At 41.6% G+C, this 15,178-nt stretch overlaps 1 pseudogene; it reads right to left on the minus strand.

The window, feature by feature from the left end:
- Positions 1 to 3,680: 3,680 nt before the first annotated feature.
- The window catches only part of LOC109392409 (pleckstrin homology domain-containing family A member 5-like), a 40,239-nt pseudogene continuing 28,741 nt past the window's right edge, over positions 3,681 to 15,178 (minus strand).

Below are 15,178 nucleotides of genomic sequence, written 5' to 3' on the forward strand. Positions count from 1 at the left end.
CTAAACTGATTTTATTTAAATCATCAATCAAATAATTTTAGATTTTCTTCTTAAAGTTTGCTTTTCTTAGAATCCTTAACATATCCTTTTAAATGTCGACTGAGTGTAAGTGAAGCAGGAGGCTTCACTGGAATTAAATGACAACGTTTTATTGAAGGGTCTCAAGCAAGAGAATTCCAATTTGGGAAAAACTTTCAGGCAATGCCCAGAGTGTTCCAAAGAAAAAGAAAGTTGAGAGTTTTTATGGTAAAAAGCACATTCTTGAGAAGAGTCAGTCCTGTATTCTTAGCTCATGGATTGGCCTGAGTTGGTGGTCTTCCAGATGTCCTGTGGTCTGCATACTCCAGCATTCTTTCCTAAGTTCTTCAGGGGGTTATCTATAGGATTTATATATCTCCAGGCATTGAGGCACAACTGAAAAATTAAAAAGTTTAAATCTCCAGGCTAAAGTAAAATAAACGATTTGCTTCATGTTTCAGCTCACTTTGATTTTTGTTAGCTTGACTATAGTGACTCCATTTGTTTCTTCATTCTTTCCTCAAAACAGAAGACACAATTCTTCTACACATTACTTCTATTTTTTTAAAGCAGTAAATCATTTTAAAACCCCATTGTGAACAGAGTAAGGAGAAGGGGTGCCTCTCTGGAGAAAATTTTTTTCTTCTTTTTCACAAAACTCGGTCTCTGATATGTCTCCTTCCCTTACATTTGGAATAAGAATAGATCTTGGAATTTCTCAACATCAATCTGAGTTTTGGGGACAGGTTGTGGCACTAGGAAAAGAGAAAGGAGGGAATAAACATGTGTTGGGTTAATATGCTTATGACTGACATCTTGTTTTGGCTGTACAGCTCTCTAAGATAATTATTATATTCGATTTATAGATGAAGCAAAAAAAAAAGTATAGGTAGAAGCAAAAAAAAAAACCATGATAGTATAAGGTAATGGTTAGTAGCATCATTCACCCTATCATAAATATTAATTTTGTTTCTTTGCATAGATAAATAATATGAATCAATAAATATTGTTAAAAAGCAAAATTCAACTGAGTAAATTTGAAGATCTACTTGGCAATTGGCTTTATTAAACACAGGGTAGATCTCATCTAGCAAGCAGAGAGATACTCCCCAGGAGTTATATAAAAAGTGGAAGGCTTTTATGGAAAGGAAGGTGGGGCAAACAAGTCATTAGCAAAAGAAAAATGAAAGTTCATTGGAAGCAAGTAAAGTTCAGGCTTGTTGCTGGGCGCAAAGAAAATCTTTCTTTTTTCTGCTGGGGTAGTAAAGCAGAAATACCTTCCTGTTGGAGATGCAAGGTACTGTCCTTTCACATTTGGGGTAATTGGTGAGAAGTGGTAGGGTGTGAGCTCCCTCTACAGGCCTTCCCAACTCCAATTTTAGTTGAAGTTTCCTTCATTAATTTTCACAATATGTTAGTTTTGTTTAAACCTAAGTTTACATTTATAAGGGTAATTGTCAGACTTTAATTGTAGAGGAAAATCAATAAGATGATTGTAGAATTGTTGCAAGAAAAATATGAACAGGAAGTATTTTATCCTACCATTTTGGGAAGGAAAATAGAAATTACTAAAAACAAATCCTAAAGGCTATTTCATTACTGTAAAGGTTGGAGAAAAGATTTTGAAAGGTTGAGATATTCTGTGTGTGATTGTTTCTAATGTGTCTATAATATTTCAGAACATTTGGCATACAAGAGAATCTGACAGATTAGTTCGGTGATTTCAAATTGAACTGTGTAATTTATATTAGACTTGTGTTTTAAAGTTGAAAGTTATAAGATAATTTGATTACATTTGTTAACAGTATTGAAATCTTTAATATAACTTGATTTGCCACATTTAGAAGCTTGACTTATTAGGTTTATGAGAGTTATTTACGTGCTTAAGATTTTTTATTGTTTGACTTGTAAATCTGCTCTGTGAGGAATTTGAAGTGCTTGAAAAAAATCAAGCATATTAAATTTGTAAATGTAGTTTAAATATTTAAGAGAATTTAATTAACTAACTTTGTAAATGGCATAAGTAATGTTCAAGTAAATTTAATATGTCAAGCCCATAGGCTAATTGAACATTAATCAAGGAACAAGTTATTGCTCTTATTTTATACAAAAATTATAAGATTTCTAATTAGAACATCAAAGTTATGCAAGTTAAATTTAAAAATTTAAGAAACTCTGTTTGTAAATTTATAACTTTAATTAATTTAAACATGAGCAACTGCAAACAGTCCTTTCTGCTCTCAAATGTATCTAGGGACATTCACCTTCTTGGCAGCCAATTGCCTCCATCTCACAGTGTTCCTCCCCTTATTCCTGGGAACTCTTTCACTGAGCCCTGTCTTTTACGGTTATTTAACTTTTATAAGAATAAATGTTTTGTCTGAGCATTTTGAGGGCAAGCCCCATGTGAAGGACTTAAGAAGTACCTGGCATAGAGTAAACCCTCAACAAATATTAGCTATCCCTGCCCATCTCCCCCAATCATCTCCATATCCCACAGCATCCACAAACCTCAATAAATACTCATTGAGTATCCTTTCTCTTGATCCAGTATTTTCTAGGAGTTTGACTTACGGGAAAACCTAAATAGAAAAAGCACTTTATGATCAAAAATGTTCATTTGCAACAAAATTTCAAAGAACTAAACATTAGGACTATTTATTCCAACAGTAGGGAAATAGTTGAGCAACCTTATTTATTCCTTTATATACCACTTTGTTTCAAATAGTATTTAAGGTGGCTTATGGGGGCCTGATAAAACAAAAAATCAAGATAAAATACATTTAAAACAACCAAGAAAGATAAGGCAAAGGAAAAACAAAGAAAGCAGAGTGGGAGGGCCAGGAGTGGGGTTAGCAATACCAAAAAATACACATTCTAACATCATCTATCTTGCCCCATATGGTTTGCTCTAAGCTTTCCAGCAGCCAATTGAACTCAAATTCAAGACTTGCAGGGTCCATAGGCCAAAATCCAACCAATTGCTCTAGAAAAGTTAAACTCTTCTTGAGAGCAAGATCATAAGAATATCCTCCTTTGAGTAATTAGAGGGAGGGGCTGTACAGTCAACAAGCACCATGCTCAACAGCCCCTACGAGAGAAAATATAGTGATGAGCATTTCCCCAAGGATAGGCTAAGACACAATTCGGTCCCGCCACTCTATGGAAGGCCCATACTCCTGGGTTCAAGCCAGGTGATTTGATATGGAATGAATAAATAATTGATGATAACCCAGTTAATGGACTGTTACAATGCGTGCCACAGTATGGGGAGTGGAAGGCGGCGCTTACGTGACAAAATTAAGTTGAAGAGTTGGAGATGACAAAAACACAAAAATATCAGACTATATGTAGGAAATTATCTGAGTAAAATTCACTAAAATGTTAACAGTAGTAATTTCCGTATATTAGGAGTAACGTTGCTTTTTCTTTTTTTCTTTTTCTAGTTTTCTTCAGATGTCCAACGGGAAATACAATGGGGAAAAGTATTTAAAAGATGAGTCACATAAAATCTGAACCCGGCTCAAGCCAAGCCTCAGAGCAGCCCCGGGGGAAAGTCTGCACCAGTGGTACCCGGTGTCCTGGGAGGACCACCGAGATGCAGGTCTTCCGCGCAGCCTAGAGAGGCCCCGCAGTTAGCTAGGGGTGGGACCGCGTCGCCTTCAGTCGGCGTCCGGGGCGGAGTTCTGCCGCTCCACGCGAGTCTGCGAAATGGCGCGGTAGAGCGTGGACAACCTTTCCTTTACCCCTCTGTCCTTTCCTCTACCTCGCCGAGCCATGACGCCAGCGCCCGAGGAGAGCGGGTGCAGGTCGCGAGCTCCCGGCCGGGCCGACGGCGGCTGCGCAAGTCCCGGTACCCGGGTTGTCGGTGCCCTGGCACCCTCGGGGTCTCCCGATCGCCCGACCATCCCCCACTCCTCAAGTTTCCACTCCTGCGTGTCCTTCGAGGAGAGGTGGTGGGCGACCCCGGGGCCGTAGTGGACAAAGTTGCTCTTCCTGGAACTGGTGACTTTGGAGGATGTAGACTTGGGCTTCGGAAGCGTGGAAGCGCCTGGGCCGCCTTGGGAAGGCTGACTCCACGGACGTGATGCTACAGAATTGTGGAAACGTCATCGCGCTGAGTAAGGACTTGCCCGTGACCCACAGTGGGCCGGACTGCAAGGCTTAGCTGCAGCTTCTTCCTCACTGGATCTTCTTCCGCGGGCCCCTGGCCGTGTGTTCTGGAACATGTCAAACTGGGGAGCTTCCAGAATGTGTCCGGATAGACCTCTGAGCTCAAGTTTCTTATTTTTGGTTTTCGTTTCTTTTCGTCTTTCCTTATTTCTTTTTTATATTACTTATTTTTATGTCAGACGAAAAAGCTTGGAATTTGCCTGGGTCCCTTTTTGGGCTGACAAGCCCTTTTTTGGTGTGAACGCTGCTGGATGGAGCTGAGCTGTGCGGTTCCTGATCCCCCTATGTTGACAAGGAGAGCTTTGAGGTGCTGCTGGGCGATGAGGCAAGATATTTCTACTCTTAGACGCATGTCTCCTGATTCCTGCCTGTTGAAAGTGGGCAAGTTTTCTAAGCGCTCTCAATTATTGCCTTTCTCCCGTGGTAGTTCTCTGTCAGCGTTCCCTGCAGCGGGATCCCAGGTTTGGGACTGACTGGTAGGTTTCTAGGGTGGCTGTTCACTGCCGCTGTGTTTCAGGTCACCCCAGACACAAAAAGGACTTGCCCACCAGCACCACACTGTTTTCCAGGCCTCAGAGTATAATCTGGCCTCCGAGAGCATATTTCTCCAACTTCCCAAATACATGAAATGAGTCTTCAAGTTATGTTTGTCACTATAATCCTGTATCAGGATGACTTAATTAGGTTAAATTTGGGGGGGATATTAAGGTGGAAGACTCCCACCTGGAGTTTGCCAGTTTGTTGTCCTTGGTAGTTAGAAAAGGGGTGTCCCCCTCCTTCCAAGAGAAAGTATGTAAGAAAGAGATGGAGTTGAACTCCACCCTTGTTATGAAAGTGGTAGAAAAGAGGTTCCCAGGATAGCATCTAAAAAGGAAAACCGGAAATACAGACCAAGCTTTAACTCCCTATTGTCTTTATATCTGTAGTGATCAGCAGAAAAACTTCTATCTGAGAAGTTGTTTTTTAGGTTAGAGTGGACAGGAAGAAAGTGGAAAGCTGCGATGTCTACAGCTAGTCATGGGGAGAAAGGAAAGAGGACACAAATGGACGATCTATAGCCAGTGGGAAGAAGCCTTGGCGGAACAAAGCTTGCCTGGGGCCATGAGATTAGGGCCGCACCAGCAGACTGATATTCTGGTAGCCAGATTCCTTAATATGCGACTCTTCTTTGACCACAAATAGGATTTTCAGTTTATAAACCTGAGGTGATAAGCCATTTGGAAAGAGGGAGGCCTTGTGTATGTGGGCTGGACAAAACCATAGCCAGATGGGTGAGAGCAGGAAGACCCTGTTCTGGTCTGCCTTCAACTTGTACTGATTGTAGTAAGTAATTCTAAAGGCTTGTGAGTTCTTCTGTTAAGGATATAGGCTCATTCTAATTATTTTCTCCTGGTTGATTTTACTATTACCAATGATTTTGCTATTACCTAGCCTTTGTCTCTCAGGTCTTGCTCAGAGTTACTGTGATGGAAGGCTTAAGATGGCTTTCTTTCCACCTTCCTCAGTTCCCAGTGGACTTAGGATTTCTAACTGAGCACAGTGTAGCATTTACAGTTCTTACGTGCTCTATTGAGAAATTGCATCTTCATTTTCCTTTGGAAATGGAAGCAGAGTAGAGAATGGGACTTTGGATCTGGAACTCCCAAATTCTCAGAACCCTCACGTTCAAATAAGCACCACTCTGAATCCAGCGGCCCCGATTCTGACATTGGACTGAAAAAAGATGTCTGGGTGTTGGCGATGGGACCTTAGTCCTCCTTCCTCACTGCTGCCCTTAGTGAAATCATAGAGCCTTCTCATCCAGGGCAGTGGGAAGAAGACCGGAAAGTTCTCTCCACAGGGAAGGCTGTTTTACCCATGAAGGTGAAGACCTTCCCTGGCTACATGGAGGACCAAGAGCCCATGCCTCTTCTGCGCTCTCCTGGTTGCTGAGGGATTGGGTCGTGGCCTTCATGCAGGATTAGTGCAGTCCCTCTGATCCAGACAGCTTGGGTCAGTCCTCTCCGCAGGTTTGCTAAAGGCAAAAGAATGACTTCAATCACCAGACATTTAAACAGTTGGAGCTCTATTGCTGATAAAGTTAACGTAAACATTAGATTGTCAAATTCTGTTTAAAAACTAAATCCAATAAAGTCATTGTTTTTATTCATTTTTACCTCCATGCTCTTATGAGTACAGGAGGTCGCTAATGATCCTCTCTTGGTTTAAGAATGAAAAATCCCAGCTTTCAGAAAACCTAGTGTATCTATTTAAATAGTGCCACTAGGACTATAAATTACTAAATAACCAATTGGAATCATAGACTTTATTTTAAAGATCACTTTCCTAGGATGTGGCAACAGTCTCTGAAGTCCAGGAGTCTTGAAAGTCTCCTTTAAAATGACATTAGCAAGAGCAGTTTTAGGACATTGAATAGTATTTGCGTTTCTGCAGCTGTAGTAAAACAGAGAAATATTTTTACCCCCTGATCTTGCTGAAACTTTTTTCACCAGTAGTTGGAAAGGCCTGAGGTTTCAAAGCCAGACTTGGAATTTTGTTAGTACAGGAGAAGGGAAAAGAGAGGTAAATCTGAGAAGCTCAAAGTTGACAACGTAGAAGGGAAAAGGGCTGAATAGGATAATTACCCAACAGAACATGGGGATGCAGTAGAACCCTGTTCCCATCTGTGGGATACTGGTGAGGTAGGATGCACATCACATTTAAGTCCCAGCTGGTCCCAGCCGCTCACGTGGCTTTTGAGCCGGTGACCAACCTGTAACCCCTGGGTTCAGTGAGGAAGGGAAGAGGCTGGCTAGTGGGACAGCCCCTGACTGATAAGTCCATATGGAGCCACTGCTCAGCTGCTCAGAAACTGCCCTCTCCTGTCCCCCATGGGGACTGGTATGGTATCAGGAATCGGGGAGGGCCCAGGCGGCTGAGAGCCAGAGAGCACTACCTTGGCCGCCTTTCCTTCTGAAGCACTCACTATCTCAGCTCCGGTTGTCGGGGCCCTCTCCCTGGCCCCAGAAGCTCTCTGCTTTCTGTCCAGCTTTCCAGAGAGGAAGACCCCAGACTGGTGTGTGTGGTGAGCCCTTGAAATCGGCCTTCTGGATTGGAAGAGGTGTCTTCCCACCACAGAAGTAGCTTTCAGCTGAAGTGCTGGAATTTACCCTCGGCTTAAGAAACACTTTCACTTTAGTAGGGTGGCCATATGTCCCAGTGTGAGGCAATTCCAGTAAGTCCCGTGTCCTGGTATAATTAATAGCATTCCCTGTCACTCTCAAAAGTAGGAAGCATCCCCATTGCAATGATAAATCATATGGTCCCTGGAATTCTAGGACAGATCACATTTGCTCCAGTGTCAGTTCCTGCTCCGAATTCCGTACCCTGTCATCCTCTCTGCCTGCAGCCAGTCAGGCTAACTTGCCTACAAGCCCCTCAACTGTGCAACCCACCAATCCTTTTGTTACCACAGGTTGGTCGTGCAGTTGGTTTCTGTCATTTCTATGGTCACTGATACTATATGAGGAGGAAAACTGATTATTGCCTTATGTTTTAACAACATCCTGTCCAAAGGAACACTGAAAAATCTTTGAAACCCTGTTGTGAACACCCTGAAGAAAATGGAGCATTGACTGGGATGCCCTGTACAGCTATCTGTAAAGTTCATACCGCTTTAAGTTGTTCTTAAATACCTTAATGCACAAATCAGGGCAGCTCCAGGGTAGTTGAGGGCTGTTAGTCTAGAGCAGTGTGTTAAAATAAGTTGAACGGAGGCACTTCTGGGGAGTCCACCCTCTCCAGGGAGCCCTAGCCCCCACCCCTTGTCTGACTCCCAGCTGCTTCGGCCATGCTTCTGTTTCCTACCTGGCACCTGAAGACTGGTGAGTTTGTGAACTCAGCTCTCCATTTCCCTTCTGCGTGTGTCACCCGTTGTGCACATCGGAATAGGATGGAGAAGCCTGCTGGCCCCTCAGGCTGGCTGTACAAGTGGGGTCACAAGTGACACAGGCCTGGCCCTCAGGCTCACACCCCCAACTTCATAACAATTCCAGTGTTAATAGCTAACCTTTATTGAGCAACTCCCACTTGCCAGGGACTGTTCTCAGCTTTACCTGTCCTGGCAAACTTAAGGGGGAGGTGCTTTTATCTCCATTTTGTAGGTTAAGAAACTGGCACAAAGAGGTTAATTTGCCTAATGTCATTTGAATGATAAATTATAAAAAATATATTGCTTATTTTATTTTTATTATTTTTTAAAGATTTTATTGGGGAATTGGGGGAGGGAACAGCGTTGGGGAATTGGGGAAGGGGGACAGACAAGTTGCTGTCCTTTTGTTCTTCAGTCTAGTTGTGGAGGACGTGGCTTCACTGGCCCATGTTGGTATTATCATTGAGCTTTTCCTGGCTGAGGCAGATTGGTCACTGGCCATTGGATGGCAGCTCACGCCGCTCATGGTAGCTTACGGCAGCCCACTGCAGCCTATGCCATCGCCGGCAACTCATGGCAGCCCAGCTGCAGGTCGAGCTGTTTTTCACCATCTTAGCTGTAGAGGGCGCAGTGTCACTGGCCCATGTGGGGTCTGAACTGGGCCTTGCTGCTCAGAGCCTGTTCCCAAGCCAACTCTTAACGAACGCGCCACTGGGCCAGCCCTGCTTCTTATTTTCTGATTATAGAAGTAATTATTGTTCATTACAGAAAATTGGGAAAATACAGAAAAATAAAACAAATTTACAAAGGTACAAATTAAAACATTTCATTTCTAAATGTATACTGAGACATAAACCCATGCTTAGGGGTTCTGCCAGGGTTGTTTTTGTTTTGTTTTTATTTTCTTGAGCATATATTTTTAAAAACAGCTGGGGTCATATGATACATCTGTTTTATAACCTAATTTTTAAAATGCCCTCAATTGTGAAAATGTTCCCATGGCAGTACCTACTCTGTTACATCATGTTTTTAAATGGTTACATAGTCTTATACGTATGCATTATAATGAATTTTGTTCTTAACTGATTTTTCTATTGTTGGACATTTATATAACTTCCAAGCTGTTATAATTAACTAGCGTGCAAATTTACAATGAGAAATCTATCTGGCAAGCAAACAAGACTATTTCTGCAAGTTGGTCACACAGCTTTTCCCTAGAAGAAAGTATGTAGGAAATCAAACTATATCATAGAATCCAAAAAAGGGACGTTGGTCTTATTTTTTTATTATTATTATTATTTTTATTATTATTATTTTTTTTTTAGCTGAGCCATCCTGCTACCTATTGGCAGCTCAGCGGCTGCTCAGCTCGGGCTGGACTCGAACCGCTGTTGCTCAGAGCTCAAACTCCTGATCGAGCTCTTAACCAACTGAGCCACTCGGCCGGCCCCGGACGTTGGTCTTAATAACTGGGATCAGCAAACCCTGCGATGGCCCGTTAATGTGGATTTGGACACATTCAAGTAAGATTGTCTACACTGCAGCTTTCCAAGTTATATCAGAGATTGCCTGAATCACACGTGTCAGGGTCTCCTTACCCACACCTTTAGAGATACCCTGAGGTGAATGGGTGCCACAGGTGACTAATCTTGTCTCTCTTGCCACTCTCAGGATCCTGAGTGCCTGTTACCATCATCCCCATGGACTGACCCCTGAACATCTTACATGGCTGTCCGTCATGTATACATACTACCTTGTAATCTTTCCCCCATAACTTACATCTCATCTCCTTGCGTGGGGAGAATCCATATCTTTGTGACATCTAAGTATTTCACTGACAAAATATTAGCTTTACACACTATTAAATGAATGCATAAATTGGCAGAAACTTAGTATCCTTTTTTCTTGGAGACATTTGCAAATTGACTTAATGTGTGTGCCTACGAGTAATTTTTTAATTCAGGCAAAGACTATTGCTATATACAGTCCTTCAACTTTCTTTTTTCTTTTTTTTTTCCTCTTTTTGCACACGTAATATGTACCTGGCTGTTCTAGGTGCTTGGGTCATCAGTAAACAAAGACAAAAGCTCTTCCCTCGTGAACTTATGTACTTGTGGAGTGGGACTTAGGTGTTACTGAATTTCACTGTGTGGCATCAACATATCTGTATCTACTCAACTACTCACAGTTTTAGCTTAGTGTGAGTTTTGCCAGTTTGGCTTGTTGTACAGACATTTTAATTTTGCTATATTCAACTTAAGTAGTATTGTTTTGTAATTTTTTAAACTTTCTTCTTATATATAGTGTAGCGAGTAGAGCAAGAAGGAAAATGAGAGAAGGAAATGTGTGTAAAAGGATGCTGCAATGTTTCGTGTGTGTGTGTGTGTGTGTGTGTGTGTGTGTGTGTGTGTGTGTGTGAACATCTCCCCCTTACAGGTAAGATCCTGGAAAGCTATACTTAGCTTCGTTGTGCTTGTATAAAGTGTTTCTGGAGTGCCCTTTGATACTGACACACACATATGCAGGCCTCAGATGAGGCAAGTCATTACCTCTTGAGGATCATTTTATTATGAAATGTAACCAAAAGTCATTTAGTGGAGTCTGAAAACCAAGGGACTGACTGCTCAAGCTGGTGAATTGATGTTTAGTCAAAAGTTAATGTGATGTGACCTGGGAATTTTTTGGACCTTAAGAGTAGAGGGTGTGCAAATACACATATACTCAGTTTGAGGCTCATTGTCATCACTGGTCAAGCGAGGTCCCTCTTACTTTAGTCCCTGTTTTCTTCCTAGCCCACTAACACCCCCAAAAGTAGGCAATTCTTTATCCTGTTCAACATGTATCTTTTTGTTTTCTTAAGGAATACTTTTGTGTGGGGTGGGGTACATTTTCTTTTTTAAAATACTTTTTATGAAATTCATGCAAAATATTAAAAATTCAGTCACTAAAGGAAGGTATAAAGAAGAAAATTAAATTGACTCAGTCCCACCACTTCCACCATGAGCACTTTGATGGATATACTTCCATCCCCCAAATATTTGTATACAGATATATGTGCCTACATATATTAACTTGAAATGATTATCTATAACTTATAATCAGTAACAGTCATCTGTGCTCTTTCTTGCTTAGGGCTTTCTGATACCCGTCTGTGCATCTGAGTGGCTCCTTCTCAGTAGTAAATGCATAGGGTAGATGTTGTCCTCTGTTGAGGAAGTCTGGAGGGAGGAGTTCCACACGATGTGGTGGCCCCATGATGCCATCAGTGTCCCCAGGCTCCTTTTTCCCCACTGCTATCCTCAGCATGTGGCTTCTTAGAGGTCACACCGTGGTCAAAAGATGGCCACTGTAGCTCCAGCCATCACATTCACATCCCAGGCAGGAAGAAAGAGGAAGCTAACTAAGTCAGCTCCCCTTCTCAAAACTTTAAATGCACGTGTGAATCATCAAGGGATCTTGTTAAAATGCAGATCCTGATTCTGTAGGTCTGCACTGTGGCCCAAGGTTCTGCATTTCTAACAAAGTATCATACTTTAAAAAAATTTTTTATTTTTATTTTTTTATATTAGTTTCAGGTTTATAAAACAACATAATGATTAGACATTTACACCCCTCACCAAGCGATAACCTCCCAAGTCTGCTACCTTTCTGACATCATATAAAGCTGTTCTGTTACCATTGACTAAATCCCCTATGCTGTACTTTACATCCCGTGACCATATTTATATTTAATATATATTAAATATACATATATACAATTATTGTTGACATCCAATACTAATCTACTTCAGCTTCAGGTGTACAGCTCAGTGGTCAGGCATCTACACAGTGTATGAAGTGATCCCCCTGACAAGTCCAGTGCCCACCTGGCACGCTACATACGCTTTACAACATTATTGATTATACACCCCATGCTGTATTTCACATCCCCTTGACTATTTTGTAACTACCAATTTGTACTTTCTAATCCCTTCACCTTTATCCCCCATCCCCCAAACCCCCTCCCATCTAGCAACCATCAGTTTTTTTTCTCTATCTCTGAGTCTATTTCTGTTTTTTTTTTGCTCATTTATTCTGTTCTTTAGATTCCACATATAAGAGAGATCGTATGGTATTTGTCTTTCTCAGTCTGACTTATTTCACTTAGCATAATATTCTCAAGGTCCATCCATGTTGTTGCAAATGGTAAGATTTTATTCTTTTTATGGCCAAGTAATACTCCACTGTATAAATATACCACAGTTTCTTTATCCAATTGTCTATCAATGGGCATTTCAGTTGTTTCCTTCCATATCTTGGCTATTGTGAATAGCGCTGCAATAGACATAGGGATGCATATATTTGTTCAAACTAGTGTTTTGGATTTCTTTGGATAAATACCCAGGAGTGGAACTGCTGGGTCATAAGGTAGTTCTATTTTTAAATTTTTAAGGAACCTCCATACTGTTTTCCATAATGGCTGCACCAATTTGCAATTCCACCAACAGTACACAAGGGTTCCCTTTTCTCCACATCCTCTCCAACACTTGTTGATTTATTGATAACCAACAAGTATAGCTAACAAAGTATCATACTTTTTTTTTTTAAGGTTTTATTGGGGAATTGGGGGAGGGGAACAGTGTTGAGGAATCGGGGAAGGGGAACAGACAAGTTGCTGTCATTTTTTGTTTTTCAATCTAGTTGTGGAGGACGTCGCTTCACTACCCATGTTGGTATTGTGATCATTGCGCTCTTCCCGGGTGAGGCAGTCGCTCGCCGGCCATTGGACGGCTGCTCATGGTGGCTCACGGTAGCTCACGGCAGCTGCCGGCCAGCCCCACTGCAGCCTACACCATCGCCGGCGACTCAGGTCGAGCTGTTGTTCACCATCTTAGCTGTAGAGGGCGCAGCATCACTGGCACTCATGTGGGATCCAAACCGGGGCCCTGCTGCTCAGAGCTGGCATCCCAAGCCAATTCTTAACTAATGCACCACTCAGCTGACCCTCATACTTGTAATAACAGGGCTGTACCGAGCTTTCTGGAAGCCCTGTCCAGTGACCCCTGCGTTTATTTCGTTGGCCAGAGCTGTATCATGTAGCAGCCCTGGCTGCGGGAGAGGCCAGGAGCTGTGGTCTTAGCTGAGCACTTTGTCACCCTGAATACAAATGTGTTTCTGTTCGTAGGAAAGAAGAGCGTGATGTTGGGAGATGACTAGCACGAGTGCTCAGATTGCACAGGAGAAGCTTTTTCCAAAATCTGTCCCATTAGTAGTCACAGTTCATTTTTGGTAGCAAGTATGATTTCCACTGCCTACCCTTTATGGAAATTTTTTTCTGGGGATGTTCTCAGTGAAACCAAAATAACTTGAAGTGATGGACCTTGTCGTTCTTCCCATATACACATTCTCCCTACCAAATATAGTGTTCCCATCTGATTTGTGAACTAGGTGGCCTTCAAGAGGGGCTGCGGTAGGCTGAGAGAGACCAGCTCTCCTGCTTGGTTTCCCAGGTACATGCTTTGCAGTCCGTGATGCAGTTTCAACTCCGGATACAAATATCTAAGGTCTTGTAGATCTATCATTTCAAAACAGAAAGCTAAAAAGTCTCCAAGAACCTGATCTAACTATAAAAGATATTTTTGACACATTGTTGATCATCTAGAGCAAGTAGATGAAACAAGAATGACAGAATGTTTAGACTGCAGTTTATGTTTTCTACTTTTTAGACAGTTTTAAAAAATTGAAAGATATCCAGAATATATAAAGTACTCCTACAATTCAACAACAACAACAAACTCCATTAAAAATGGGCAAAGGACTTCAATAGACATTTCTCAAAAAAAAGATACACAGATGGCTAATAAGCATATGAAAGGATGCTCAACATTACCAATCATATAGGGAAATGGAAATCAAAACCACGATAAGATACCACTTCACACCCATTAGGATGACTATTGCTAAAAAACAAAAACAAAAACAGAAAATAAGAATTGGTGAGGCTATCGAGAAATTGGCACCCTTGTGCATTGCTGGTGAGAATGTAAAATGGTACAGCCACTGTGGAAAGTGGTATGGCGGTTTCTCAGAAAAATTAAAGATAGAATTACCAATGATCCAGCAATTCTACTTCTTGGTATATACCCAAAAGAATTGAAAACAGGGACTCTGGTGTTTGTACACCCATGTTAACAGCAGCATTATTCACAATCGCCAAGAGGTGGAAGCAACCCAGGTATCCATTAATGGACAACTGAATGAACAAAATGTGATGTACACACACACACACACACACACACACACACACACACACAAGGTATGATAAAAAAATACAGTGAATGTTCAAATTTTAAAAATTTATTATGGTAAAAGACATACTACCATTAATCCCCCTCAAAATACTCCCCCTTGCTTTGAACACACTTATCTTATTGTTGCCACTTTCTGAAGCAGTTCTGGAAGTCCTCTTTCGTGAGTGTCTTTACTTCATCCTCCATCATGACAATGTTCCATGTCACACATTGCTCCTGGTAAGGCAATTTCTGTCAAACAAAAACATTACAGTGTGTCCTCATCCACCTTATTCACCAGATGTGGTACTGTGCAACATCTGGCTCTTCCCCAAAGTCAAAATGACCATGAAAGGTAAATATTTTGAATCGATTCAGGACATCGAGGCAGTCACGATAGCACAACTAAAGGCACTCATGAAAGAGGACTTCCAGAACTGCTTCAGAAAGTGGCAAGAATGATGGGATAAGTGTGTTTAAAGTGAGGGGGAGTATTTTGAGGGGGATTTATGGCATTGTGTCTTTTACTGTAATAATTTTTTTTAAAAACATTCACCCTATTTTTGATCATACCTCATACACACACACACACACACACACACACACACACACAATGGAATGTTATCCGGCCCTAAAAGTAAAGGAAATTCCAACATGCTACAACATGGATAAACCTTGAAGACTTATGCTAGTGAAATAAGACAGTCACAAAATGACAAATACTGTTCAATTCCACTTATATAAAGTCCCTACAGGAGTCAAGCTCATAGAGGTAGAAGTAGAATGGTGGTTGTCAGGAACTGGGAGG

The sequence above is a fragment of the Hipposideros armiger genome, unplaced genomic scaffold (assembly GCF_001890085.2).
Source record: "Hipposideros armiger isolate ML-2016 unplaced genomic scaffold, ASM189008v1 scaffold_331, whole genome shotgun sequence".
NCBI classification, from domain to species: Eukaryota; Metazoa; Chordata; class Mammalia; order Chiroptera; family Hipposideridae; genus Hipposideros; species Hipposideros armiger.